The 13,871-nt window shown below is 39.6% G+C and overlaps 1 long non-coding RNA gene across 1 annotated transcript; it reads left to right on the plus strand.

Annotated features, from left to right (window-relative positions):
• The first annotated feature begins 800 nt into the window (after positions 1-800).
• On the plus strand, positions 801-10,326 carry LOC128812209 (uncharacterized). The gene is made up of 4 exons (XR_008438650.1): positions 801-875; positions 2,079-2,171; positions 3,853-4,001; positions 9,752-10,326. It is a non-coding gene; the product is annotated as an uncharacterized LOC128812209 (long non-coding RNA).
• Positions 10,327-13,871: the final 3,545 nt, after the last annotated feature.

Genomic DNA, 13,871 nt, shown 5'->3' on the forward strand with positions numbered 1-13,871 from the left:
TGTGCTTGTGACTTCATTCTGTGCCATATTGTTTGCTGGTAGAAAATGTCAGATTGATTAATGGTGCTTTTTAACAAAAAGGAATATTTCAGCTATTCTGACTATCTTCTTTAAATGACTGCATAACATATTTTGCCCCATTATCCAGCTCATTATTATTTTTTTTTATAGGCACAGCATGCCTCTAATACTTAAAGATCTCAAGAGATGGGAAGCAACAGTGCATCCTTGGATAAGAGATCTATAAGTTAACCAATCTCACTGTCCTTCTTTGAAATGGCTTTTCATTTTATTGGCCTTACCTTTGTTAGATCAAATGACAGACGTAGCAGAATTTTGCTGGGTTTTTCAGTTTTAAAACACTTTCAGCAAAAACAATTCAAATTTCAAAAATTTCCAAATGGAAAGTAAGAAAAATAAAAGTTGAAACGTCTTCTTCAGTGGATGCTTGTTTAACTCAATGGAGAATTACTACAATTCCCAACTTTTCCATAATTTGTTTTCATTTCCTGCTTCACTTATATGGCAATATTCACAGTAGCTGTTAGATATCAACTCAGTGAAAATGAGATTTTCATGTTTCTCTGGTGACAATTGATTTGTGCCTGGGACCATAAAAATACCTTTTATGAGGGCATAGATGGATCAGACATATGGCATTGGTAAAAAATCATAACCAGGGTTGCCAGAGATTTTTTTTTGTTTTTTCCTGTGTTCTACAGAAAAAGCTGCTTTCCTCAAACAATGGATGTGAAACCATATGAAATGAGGAAATACATAAATCTCTGTATTTTCTGTTTCTGTTTTGCAGCACTGGTACTGCCTAGAGTCATTCCTAAGAAATCTTAGCTGGCTCCCTTCTGCTGATTTACTAGGTTTGTGCATTGTGTCGAATATCCTGATCCCACTGAAGATTTTTCTATTTATTTAATGAAATTTTCATGGGTAGACCCAAAGAAGTCTGTTGTAATTATTAGTGCAAAGTATATGCATGGCTGGAATCAGGGAATCCAAGTCATGGTAACTGACCAGGAGCAAGCAATCATTCCCTTCTCATTAATACAACTCCTGCGGGTGTATTGTTTGCTCAAGCTCTGAACTGGGGCACTTGTGGGTTTGAACATAACTGTGGGTAAGTTTCCTTGATGGCAAAAGTGATCACCTCTAAAAGCTAGGATCATTTCTGCCATATTTGTATTATCAAACAAGTATTTGGAGAAGGAAAAAAAGCTTTGGTTGCTTTGAAAAGTCACAGAGCAAAAAATGTCAAAACAGTGTGGCTGAAGTGTGCTTTAATGAATGTGAATAATACAAAACTTATTTATGTAGACAGGCTTTTCAGCTGAATAGTCTCTTCGGTCTACTGTGTTTCATTTTGTTAGCTTATCACTGACATTTTAACCAATCCTTCCCAGGGTCCATCTGGTGGTCCATCTGTCTTCAGCATCTACAGTTCACTGTGTGACAAATGACGTATACACTATTAAAGAATAACAATTAGCTACAACATTAAACATAAAGGTTACGCAAATTGCATACTTCTGTTATCAAACAGTGTCATACTAAGGCATGAAGTATTTAGCAAGTCAGACAGTAAAAGTATACTTTATATCACAGAGCAAAACATATTTAGGTCAAATGATTTGCTGTGATTTTTTTTTTCTACCCCTCGGGTCTTCTGAATAACAGATGTTGGCTGTACAGTGTTTTGATTATGCAGAACCTTTTTAATGCAGTAATGTTCACTATAAAGGTCAGATTTACATGCAAAACAAAATAGTCAAATTATTCATCAACCAAACATTTGTCATTCTCCATGCATTACTTCAGGCTAATCACCTTGAAGCAGGGAAATTATAGGGAAAAAAAAAAAAGGCAAAAAGCATAGCAAATTTCCAGTACAGCTGCAGTGTGAGTTGCAGTGTGAGTTTAACCTTTGTTCTTCCTGCTCTGGTTCAAAATAATCTCTCCCCTGATACAGAGAGGTTGTGCATGGACTGTGTCAAATTACCTGAGACCAAAAGAGGAAAGACTTAACTACTGAACAGGGTTCATTTGACTCCTGGATCTTTCTGCAGAGTATGACTGTATACCTATGCACAGAGAGGAAGTCTGCAGCATTCTACGTATCAGCCAAGTGATGGAGAAATTGCCCAGGCTTCCAGCAAAAGGTAGTGCTAGAAGAATGGTGAGAGAAGGTTAAAAAACAAAACTGGTGAAAGTGGCAGGGCAACCTTTTTACACAACAGTGACGCTGCATCGGCATGGTTCACTAATTCAGCAAGTCTCTCCTGTCATTTCATGCCCAAAAAGTGGCATCCATCCAAATTCCTTGCATGCTAATGTTGCATTCTGCTAGGTGCAGCTTTCCCACCTGTTGGGTCCCTTTAAAGAACCTTGAATGTTTAATGAGTACTTCTGACCTGGTAAAATGTGACTGGACCTTGCAAGTATAGCTATGCTGTAGCAGAGTTTGGGGTGTTTTTATCATATTTTTAAGACCTTTTACTTTTTTTTTTTTTTTTTAATTGATTCAGGACCCCACAATGAATTGGAAAAGTGGTCTTGAAATTTGAGAATTTCTTTTCTCTCCTGAGTCATTAATTCTGGCCCTTTCTTTTCTGGAGGCACAAAGGCTCAACTACTGCCCCCTTTATTTCTTTCTTCCCCTCTCCTGTAGCTCACCTTATCACCATCTCCTTTGTTAAACTTCATCTGGGTGCATGAGCTGACGGCAGGTAGAAACAGTGCACGGAGCTACTTATATTTAAGTACTCACTTCTCTGTTCTTAAAATTATTTCTGATGAGAAATCCCACCCTAAATCCTAGGCAGAGAAGAAGAACTCAGAGAACCTCTGAGCTTTCAGAGGTTGAATTGCTGATGTTGTTACTAAGAAGAAATATATTTAAAGCCCCTAGTTTTCTGATTTATCCTATGCTCTGCAAGAGGGACTGTGTGCCCTGCTAAATGCATGAAGAGTTGCAGACACTAACTCATGTTTGTCAGTGGAACAGTGTATTACCAGAGTATCATACAGGGTTTTTGCCCTTTCAGGGCTTGGCAAACTACTTTGGAGTATGTGGCTATTGCTTCACCCAGACTGTTGTGGTGAATTAATATCCTCTAGGGGAGGCACACATATGACCCTACAGAAATATGGAGTAGATACAAGATTTCAGGGGTGTGTTGAGAACACAAGGTCATACATATTAGGGGAAGGACTGTGAAGGGACAGAATTTAGGAAGAATGTGGAGGAGGATTACAATTAATACTTTTAGTCCGGGTCAGAGTGGTACCAGCCCCTGCTGTGTTGGACCCTCAACTTGGTGACTGTTCGCCTGCAGACCAGAACTCTGGGTAGGAGTCAAGCAATGAAGGAAGTCCTTGGCTCTGACAAGGAATAGGTGGTCAGTTTGAAGGACAGAAATTGGCTGTGGGATAAGCTATAATTCTGTGTGTGGAGTGACAAGGTTTTTATTGATAATGGGGGAAAGTGGATGAGCAGAAGGGTGAAAAATTCCTGGTGATGAAAAGTTAATCAAATGTAGGAATTGAGGGAACCTTAAAGAATGCTAATGGCTCTGTCAGGATTATAGTGATTGAAAATCAACACTGATAGACACAAACCTACATGAATGATTGACAAATTTTTCATGGTAGAAGCTTACCAAAACCTCTTTGTATGCTGCAAAATGTCCGACAAGAGCAATACGTGTTGTTCATGGGGTACAAGTGACAAGGGGCATGTGCTCCATAGTAAATGCTGTTATGACTTTTGCCAAATGACAGCTGTCCCAGTAGTGAACTTCATTATGTTCAAATTTTTCCATTCTCTTTCCTGTCCTACAGTATTGGAGGAAAGTAAAATTGACACTCTCCTTCAGAGATGGCCTCACCTGGTGCGTGAAATGATCTTAGATGCTTTCTGCATCTTAAAATGTGTAAGCACTCTTGAATTCTTCAGGAAGAAAGACCTTCTCCAAAGGCAAGATAAAGGAGTAATATAGCCCCCCAGACTCTGGCAAAACATCATAATTATGTTTAATAATTCTTACTAGTAATAATATTATAGTTATAATATAGTTATTTTAAATACCACATTGAAATATTAAAAGAACAGGTGTAGTTTTTAGGATTTACCAAGGCCACATATTTCTATCCAAAAAATGTAAAGTTGATTGCTAGTTCCAAGAGAACTATTAAAAGCTTCATACTTTTAAGCATATATTACATGGCTGTACAAGTACTGGAGAAATTCTTATTTATTTGGTTTTTACAGTCAATAGTTTGCATAGCATTTGTTTTCCCTTTGTTGATTTTTTTCTAACAACCTAATGCAGAGTGCCTAAATGTTGCACTTAATTTATTTTTCTGCTTGAATAGCGAATGCCAATTTGTCTGGGGGCAACAATTGTGCTTAGTATCAGCTAGTATTCCTCTCCCAGCAACAAAGGCAGAATATTTTTGAAAGAAAATACGTAGTAACATTAAGAAAAAATTACCACCCTTAGAAAAGAAGTTTTAGAATATAACTTGAAAGTGTCAAAATTGCTGTAATAGCTTCTGTGTCTATTTGAGAAAATGATGACCGGACCTTAAATTTATGAATGAGATTTTGTTATCCTTTTAGAACAGAGAGGGCATCCTCTAACATTGTTTTCAGTCTTCAATACTGAAAGGAAAACAAATTAATACTTCCTAAGAGTGCTGTGGGTGAGGAATGTAGCTCAAGTGTGCAATGGCCACGTTGGCTGCGCTGGTCAGCCCAACGAGCTTTGTGTGTTTCAGCAAGCGCAGGAAGCGAGCGTCACTGTGACCGCACATCAACCCTCTCCACTGCCACACAAAATCCACATCACGTCTGCTTGCCTGGGTCTGGGCTGGGAATTCAGGTGCTGTGGGGTTGTGAAACTGCACTGCATGGTCTGAAGGCAGGGCTGCAGCAGAGCAGCTCCAGCTGCCCCTCCCCAGCCCCACTGCTTCAGGTAGTGCTGGACTGTAAAAAGATGTTCAGAATTTGCATCAAATTCCCAGAAGTCTAAGTTACCCGAGCCTGCTTCAAAACTAACCATTGCAGAGCTGTCAGGCTTTTGTTCCACTTTATGAATGCCCTTGATAAGAAGGGTAGGCTGTATGATTGGGTTTTGTTTTTTCTTTGTTGCCTGTAAAGGTGCCCAACTGATAATCTTAGAGAATAAAATCCCCTTTTCAGTCACAAAGCAGATAACTGCCTGTGAAGTGACAGTGCAGGTCTCAGTTCTGACCTGTAAGGAGATGAAGGAATATGAAAGACTGTACAATTTTCAGTTCATACTTATTCAGACCTGACTGGCATCCAAGACATTAAGTGCATCTGGCAACGATGTCACGTTAGAGACAACCTGCCCTTCCTGAGATAGACTGAAATTTCTGTGTGTGTTTTTGCTGCTGACAGAAGATCTCTGGGATATCCTGAAAGTTTTAAATTTGCACTTGTTTTGTATTTGATCATAGACTTTTTTTTCCCCCCCATGGAAAGAATAAGATTTATTTCCTAAAAAAGTATGATTTTTGGAGCTATATAATAATTTTAATAGCTTAAAATGCATCTCTGTGAGGTTGAATGCTTCAAATTAATAATGTCAGAATATAAATTTATGGAACTTCCAACAAGATTGTATTTTACAAGAAGGAAAATAGAAGCCCTATTGGGTTGTGGGCTATTTTTGCCAAGACTATTTACTTAGGAAACTCTTCAGCAGTTAGGGGTGTTCACAGGGTCAGTATTCTGGTGCTGAGTAGAGAGGCAAGTCCAGACTCATGTCAAAGAAGTAACTGTTCCTGGCAATTCCTGATCTCCTGGATCTTGAGATAGGCATCCAAACTGACAAAATACAGACAAAATGCTATGAGCTGTGATGTTGCATGGTATTGTCCACTGAATTGCAAGCTGGGCAGGCAACAGAGCACCAATTTTCCTTCCAATTCCTAGTCATTCCTATTTCAATGTTCTGCTCCATCCTGATGACACTTGCTCCTCTAATTTAGGAAGATGTTGATTTCCCTTAAGGGTTTAAACAGGTTCTGTACTGTTGTAGACACAGTGTGGCAAATATTTTATGTGGCTCTATGGTTCAGATTTTCTTACTAAACTCAGATGTTTGATGCAAATTCAACACTTCATTTTCACAGAGCTTGTCACCACAGAAGAGTTTCCATTAGGCAAGTCTTACATGCTGTAATCAGCTAGAAATATTGACTGCCTCTGTGGTTGCAGCAAAGGCCTTGGGTAACAAGCAGCCATGGAACATGAAATATACTTAACAATCCTATTTAAGCAAAAAAAGATGAAGGAAGGTGAAGGACTCTGTATCCTAGAGGTATTTGTACCACTCTAGATACAAGTATAACTGTTTAAAACAGTCCTGAAAACAATTTATTCTATTTCTAAATACTTCCAGACATTTGAAAGCTTTTTCCTTGCTGTCAGTTGATCTTTTCACTTAGCCAATTTTAGGAGTGCTCAAGACAATGTTTTCCTGGATCAGCTTTGATAACATGTTCAAGGAATTTTTCAAAGTAACAATACTAAATAAATAGTGTGGGGATTGGCCATTCTTTCACACTCAGCTCTATCTGAATCTCCTTTCTAATCACATCAAAAGGTTGTCTAGGTGCCTTGCGTTGTGCTATTGCCAGTAGGAAGCTTGGGACTCCAGAAGTGGACATGAAGCTCCCACTAGGGTGTGCGTGGCACTGTGTTTGGCAGAGCTGACTGACTGCAGTGCACAGTGATTCGTGAGCACAGCCGCCAGGTCACGTTACTTGTTTCCTGCAAGTATTCAGCACTAGCCTGACACTTGAGGAAGTGCTCAGAAATCCCTTTCAGTTCATAAGCAGGAAAGCCATCTAACTTCTTTTTCCTTGCTTGCATTCTGTCTTTAACCTTACTACAGCATTGATCTGCTCCTTTTCTTAGTAAAAACAGCTAGAGGACCTGACCTCAATTTCCCAGGATTCTGTGTTTGTCAGCAGGGAGCTACCATCAATATAAGAGGGAAAAGCTGTGTTTCTCTATCTGTTTACTTCAAGCTCAGTATCCAGGCTCCATTGTAACAAGGGCACTGGTCTTTGCTGTGTGTTTGTGTACGGGGTAACGGTGGGGTTCCCATCGAGAGCTGGAGCTCTTAGATGTTACTGTGACAGAAATAATGTGAGGAATAATGGCTGTGCTGGCAGGGAGGCAAATCAGAGCTTGGCAGGGAATCTTCCCTCAGCCCAGGTCCCTTTTTAAATGTGCAGGTAAGCTAGCTGTGCAAATTAGGTTGTCCAGCTTCTGGTACATAGGGAACAAAACTGATTTAGCCAGGTTTTGCCTATGAATGTTACTGTGTGATGGGATGTTTCCTGTGGCCTTCATGAACACTGACTAAAACTGCTATGTGTGTGGTACAGTCACATTTGAAAGTGAATTCAGAACAAAGTTGAGCTGTAATTGTAGGCATACAGTCTGTGGTAATTGGGAGTGGGGCTGTGGGAGCCTCATCCCCAGTGGGCACAGCTGTGAGAAGCAGTGAGCAGCACTGACAGCAATGAGCCATGGAGTGCCCAGGGGCACTGAGCAACCACCAAAGGGAGCAGAGGGCACACAGGTGCAATGCTTGAACATGAGGGGATAAAAGGCTGGGCTAAAGAACAAGAAGAGCAGATGCCTGAACCCTTCTGATGTGGTGTTCCTCTGTATGGGCTGAACCTTTCTGAACTTGCATGATGATACTGTGTATCATGATCATCTCAACTGCAACATGTGCTGTGACAGTAATGGCTTTACAAATCTTTCCTGATGGTATTGAGAATGTTGGGGTATTGAGAATGCCATCCTAGGTGAATTGTATGTAGAACAGAGAATGCTGCACATTTGAGAAAAACAGCTTGAATGGAAAAAATATACTATTGGAAGACTAATATGCTAGCAGCAGTCTCTGTTTAAAGGCAGAGCAAATAGGCACACCAGGCCTCATAGATGCTTTGAGATTTTCTGTCCTGGCAGTAGGGAAGGGTGTTTGAAGACCTCAGACTCTACTTAGAGACTTCTCAAGCAAATGGTCTCCTATTGCCTTGTTTTTGTAGAGTGGGTAGCTGGAAGATCACCTTCTCATGATTTTACATGATTGCTTATATGATGAAAGGTCTTGAAGTGTTGAGATTTCCATGTACAAAGAGAAAACCAAAAATACTTCTGCATCAAAGTGAAACTTAATTTCCTAGAAACAGACATTGTCATCTAGGGGGAGTAGAACAGAAGTGCCTAAAACCAATTGTGCAGCTTCACTTTGCACCTCAGAGCTTTGGCTGTTTGGTGAGCCCACCACAAGCTCAGAGTTTAATGGATTTTGGTGAGACTGATTCAGCCACAGCTTCTAAGGCCCTGGCACTTTTCATCCTGTGAGAAGCTGAATTAGCAAGAAATCAAGGTTTGAAGAGCCAATAAAATTACACTGCTCTTCAAACTTTTCAGTTTTGACAAAGCTCCATTTTTCAAAAGACTAATGTTCCATCAGAAAACTGATGGAACCATAGGTGTGCCTTGGGGAAGGGGAGGAGGGATAAGAAGTTTACTCTTTTCTTTCTGTCTTCCAAAACAACAGGCCAGAAAGATGTTCTCATTATATAAGCAGGGACTGAGTCATGGGGAATTGAATCAAGAAAATTAGTTTAAAAGGGAGTGATGGAGGTTGTCAGTGGGTGGACTCTACAGATGTGATTTCTCTCTTCCATGTTGCTGCCTATTTTGGGGTTGCTGCCTTCCTGACTCTGCCAGCACCCAGCTGAGCCCCTCCAAGAGCCTGGAGGGACCTAGTGGAAGTGGGCTTAGGATGAAAACCACCAGTTACAATCCTGGTTGTGGTTGTAGATGTATTCACTGCATGCAGATTTGTGCAATACATTTGGATATAAAGATTTTTTAAAACTGTGTGGAAGTTGTTTTTTTTTAATTAATTGAGTGATTTAGAGGCCCAGTGGTTTGCAAGTTACAATTATAACCCATGCAATGTAATGCAAAGGGTTCTAACTGAAATTCAGCAGGCTAGTGTTGCTGTTGACAAGTTGATACAAATAGGAGAGTCATATGGCCATCATCTGGTCCAGCTGCTTGGTGAGAGCAGCCAGTGTCACCCGAGTCAGAAAGAACCAGCAACTTCACAAGGTGATTCTCTAAACAAGGTACATATTCAGAATTCTTGACATGTGCTGAAGCTGAAATTGAATGTGAAATGTTATCATACTTTCATTTCTGTGTGATTAAACTTTCTATAATATTAACCACAGAATTTGTACAATAAGTACAAAATTATCAATGGAATTGAAGCCAGCAACAGACAGTATGATTCATAGCAGAATACTGTCACTACTAAATGCTTACTTGAAGTTTTGGCAGGGTTTTATTATACAGGACAAACGCTCTGTCTCTTGTATGATTTTGCAAATCTCACTGTTAGCCTTATTTTTCCATTTTGCTTAAATTTTCAGGAACTTTAGGTTATTATAGCTGCATTGTAACAAAGGAGCTTATAAACTAGGCACAGAACAAACTTAATCTGCAAAAGCATATGGTTAATATGGGGTTCAGGCATAGTGGGTGTGAAAGAGAAATGAATTTCAGCCAGCATGTGTTTATCAAGCATTGTCATTGCCAGCTATTTGAAATTCATTTTTTGCCATTTGGAAATGTTAACATTGTAATTCTCATGTTTTTCCAGACACAAAGAGCAAACAGACACTTTCTATGCGAATTAGGTTTCTTTGATTAAGAGAAAAACAAACCAAACAAAAAAGTCCCCTTGAAAGAATGCCCTGGTGGGGTTTTCTTCTGACAGTCTGCACTGCAGTTTGCTCCGCTCCACAAATAAAGGTCATCTAGAAACGGAAAGAAGTGCACAAGAAAATTATTTTCCCTCTTCGTTTCTGCCTGTCATTGTGCCCTGAAGAACAACAGGCAAAATGCAGAGTGGGTGAGCATTGGTGGTTGTTTTTCCCACTAGTTCAGAGGATTAAGCCCAGGATATGCTGCCTGCAGTCTGTTTGCCTTGAGGGAATTCTTAAAGGACAGCCCTGAGAATGGATTAGCAGGCAGGGAGAGCCACAGAGGGTGCCATGCAGTGACTTTGGGGCAGTGAGGTGGCCGATTGGAAGGACTTGTAAAAGCAGTGGTGCTTGGGGAGGATGGCTCCAAGAGGGACAGGGGCTCACCTGGCAGCAGTCAGAGGTGCCAGGCAAAGAGGTGCCTCTCCCAAAGGCAACTGCATCTTACCTGGGAAAAAATAAAGTGAGTTTTATAGCACGTTGTCTTTGTAACACTGGCACAGGATTCTTTTATAATAAAAATATAATATTTGAATATTCTCTTTCTATCTTATTTGTTAAGATTATTTGTTGCAAAACCCTCACAAGGGTAGTCTAGCAGAAGTGGAATTCTGCATATTTGCATAACAAAACCCATCATTTTCATATTTCAACTGAATACATGTGATACACCTAATTCCTCATCACATATCAAATTAATACTTTATTCCTCTAGATATTGTTTATATTGAAGCTTTTTCTGTAAAGAGCATAATATAATTTTAATTATTATGCAAATTGCTAACAGAAACCGCTGGGCTTTGTGCTTTGTTTTTAAATCACAGTTCCTTAAACTTTAAATTGCAGCCACTAGGGTCCCTTTTGTTTCATGAAGATGAGGGTGTGATTTCCACTGCTGATGGTATTTTTTGGGATGTGGTATGGGTCAAAGCCAAGGGGGAGTTGAGTCAGGTGGGAGAGGACAGAGGTGGGTGGGTGGATAGCAGGGCAGTTGCCATGGGGATTGAAGCCCCTCACAGAGTACTGGAGGGTTAAACAAGTCTCTCCTTTGGTTAGGAAGGCAGACTGGAAGAAGCTGCTCCCCAGACTGAACCAGCTGCACTGTAGTGTTCATCTGTGTCTGAAAAATTAAGATCCACTTACCTTCTTTTCTAATAAAAAGATGAAACTGTTGAGTATCTGGATGGCAACTTAGCCAAAAGCAGAAATGAAAGGTGTATGGGAGTGTCTGACTGCTGCGTGTCCTTTAGTGGCACTTAGAATATTCCTCCTCCCGTTTATCAAATTCCCATGAGTTGCTGGTTACTTCTCCCTGCCCTCCCCAACCCCACCCCCAAAAAAATAGAAAAAATAATGAAAGCAAAAGTAAGAGGTCTGTGGAAAAAGTTCACTGGCTTATGTCTGCTAGGTTTTATTTTTAGATCTTTAAAGTATTTCTCAACTTTCTGCCTTGTGTCACTGTCAATAAGCTTCCCTGATGTGCTCCAGCTCTAGTTCCTGTTACTAGAATTGACATATAAGTATTAGAAAGAATTTGGGTAGCAATGCTGTGTCTGTGATACTGTATTTCAGAAGTCTGAGGGAGTCAGAGATCTTGCAAATACATCTCCTATTAGTCTTACAAAACTATTCTCATGTGCCAGGAAGATTAATGCTAATACTTTTGCAGTGAGAAGAGTAAATCCCTGAGATCACACATTCAGCTCCTGTCTGCAGGTTCTTATTATGTCTTGCCTTATTATGTCAACTCTAAGGCTTTCACCAGGCCTGCTCCGAAGTAATAAGAAAACTGGAATGGATCCTGGAGGTGAGGAAGTTACACTCCCAGTCAGCACAGGCTCCTGTCATTGCTTCCTAGGAGCTCAGCAAGAGACTGGATCTACTGTGCTTGTAGGGAGGTTGTTACTCACAAAAAGTCATTCCTTTGGTTAAAAACCTTCTGTTGACATCCAATTTTCAGTTTATTCAGGGAAAGCTCACGCTGCTTTATTCTTGTGCCAGCATTTTCTATTTTCACAGAAAGAGATCTTTCCCCTTCCTGGCATTTATCCCTGTGATGTATTTATAGACACTAATGGGCTTCTATCCATTCTCTGCTTTCATTTGTTAGCAGAAGTAAGTCAGGCTTCACCAGTCACCTTTATTTGAGCAAAATTATAGCCAATACTGTAGTCAAAGCTGTTTAATGTTGTGTATTCTTTCCTCAAGCATTACCTGCTTTTAATGAAGTGGATGATGTCTCTGTTACTTTCACAGGTGTCATTGTGGCAGCTTGTTGTTATCTTACATTCAGATTGCATCTCCATATATTTCTCAGTTGCTTTTACACTGAAGAACTCCTATTTTATATCAGGAGTTGTGGGGTTTTTTGGGGGTTTTTTTTGGTTGTTTTTGTTTTTTTTTTAATTAGGCCATTAAGACCTGATGTTTTATGTTACTAAATTCATTTTGTTTCTATTACTGTTTTTGTCTAGCCCTCCAATCTTCTTCTGTTGCTGATACAGCCTACATTAACTTCTATTAATCCATTTCCCTTGCTGTCTTACAATTACTTTTGCAGTCCTCACCTTCTTTAGCTCAGCTAATGGACTCCTATGTGCTGCTCTCCTGGACTCCAGCTAGTCTAGATCCTTTTGGGTTAGAAAACCAGTTCTCAAAAAAACCTAGATGAATCCAAACTAATCTGATATAGCCTGTCATTTCTTGTCCAATCCACTCAGAACCTGGGGCTGGAAATAACTAAATTTTGCATGTTTCATTTTCTCAATGCTATGTGTTCATTTGAGGTTTATTTCCATACAATTCCTGGTCATTTCTGTACCCTTTACTTAAGCCTATCTGTTTTGATTCCTATATTCTATTCCATTTAGGCCAGGCCTTATTTTCTTTTCTGTCTATAGTGAGTGGCATCTCAGGTATTTTAATTAGATAATTACCAAACTCTTCTTGTGGCAAAGAGTGCCTACAAAGTTCAGTTGTTTGCAATGACTTCCAGAACTGTTCTAGAACCTGAAACAGCTTTTTTGAGCCTATTTTTCCATTACCTTTTTAGAAGGAAAAAGGAGAGAAGACACTCAGCAGTGCAAAAAGCAAAATTTAAAGAAAGACTGCAATGTTCTCCGTATCAGTCTCTGTCATCATGACCACAGGAAGTTTTACAGAATGACTAAAGTAAGGAAATATCTTAATGAGACCCTCACAAACAGAACTTGGTATGGAATAGCTTTATCATGAGCGATTTGGGAGATTTGTGTTTCACCAGGAATGAATTTGATCCAATGACTTTGAATCTCTAAAATGTTAAATTCAAATGTCAATCTATTAGACCTTATCTAAAATGTTTATTATAGACTGTTTTTGATACTTTACTATTGGCTCAGAAAAGAGTTAAATAGGTGTTACAGAACAACCGTTCATATTCTTACCTTGACAGTCATGGCAGTTCTTGTTTAAAATTCTTATTTTCATGAGTTTGTCATTTGGTCTAAAGTGTTCCAGACTGAAGCTTGGCATAAGAATGTAGCTACAGATTGCATTTATTCAATTAATCTGGGGTCTGGGTAGGGGGTTGGTGGTTTATTTTATTTTTGTTTTGTTGGAGTTTTTTAAATTGCAGAACTGCTGTATAATTTAAAGAAGGGGATTGAGGGTTTTTGTCCCTAATATGAATTAATGCTACTGAGTATTTAAAGTGTCAAAGACATTTCCACAGTCAGCAGGTTTGCTGCATGAAGTGTTATTCCATTTTCAAGATGTATTACATGCATTACTTTCAGAAAATATGGGACCAAAATATTCTGAGTCTGCTTCTGTATGATGTTAATCTAACTTTGCATGTTTTTTGCAACACAAGGTTGTTGTGAAGTTGATAGTCACAGGAAGCTGCTCAAGAGCCTTCAGCTGGCAGGGACAGCAAGGATGCTTGCACACCAACGTCTTAGCTTTAACACTGTGGCTGGGATCAGGGCTTGTATTGCTAAAATTGCATTTCTGTAAACATTTGCAGCCACAAGCCAGTGTCAGCC

Source organism: Vidua macroura, chromosome 10, assembly GCF_024509145.1.
Source record: "Vidua macroura isolate BioBank_ID:100142 chromosome 10, ASM2450914v1, whole genome shotgun sequence".
NCBI classification, from domain to species: Eukaryota; Metazoa; Chordata; class Aves; order Passeriformes; family Viduidae; genus Vidua; species Vidua macroura.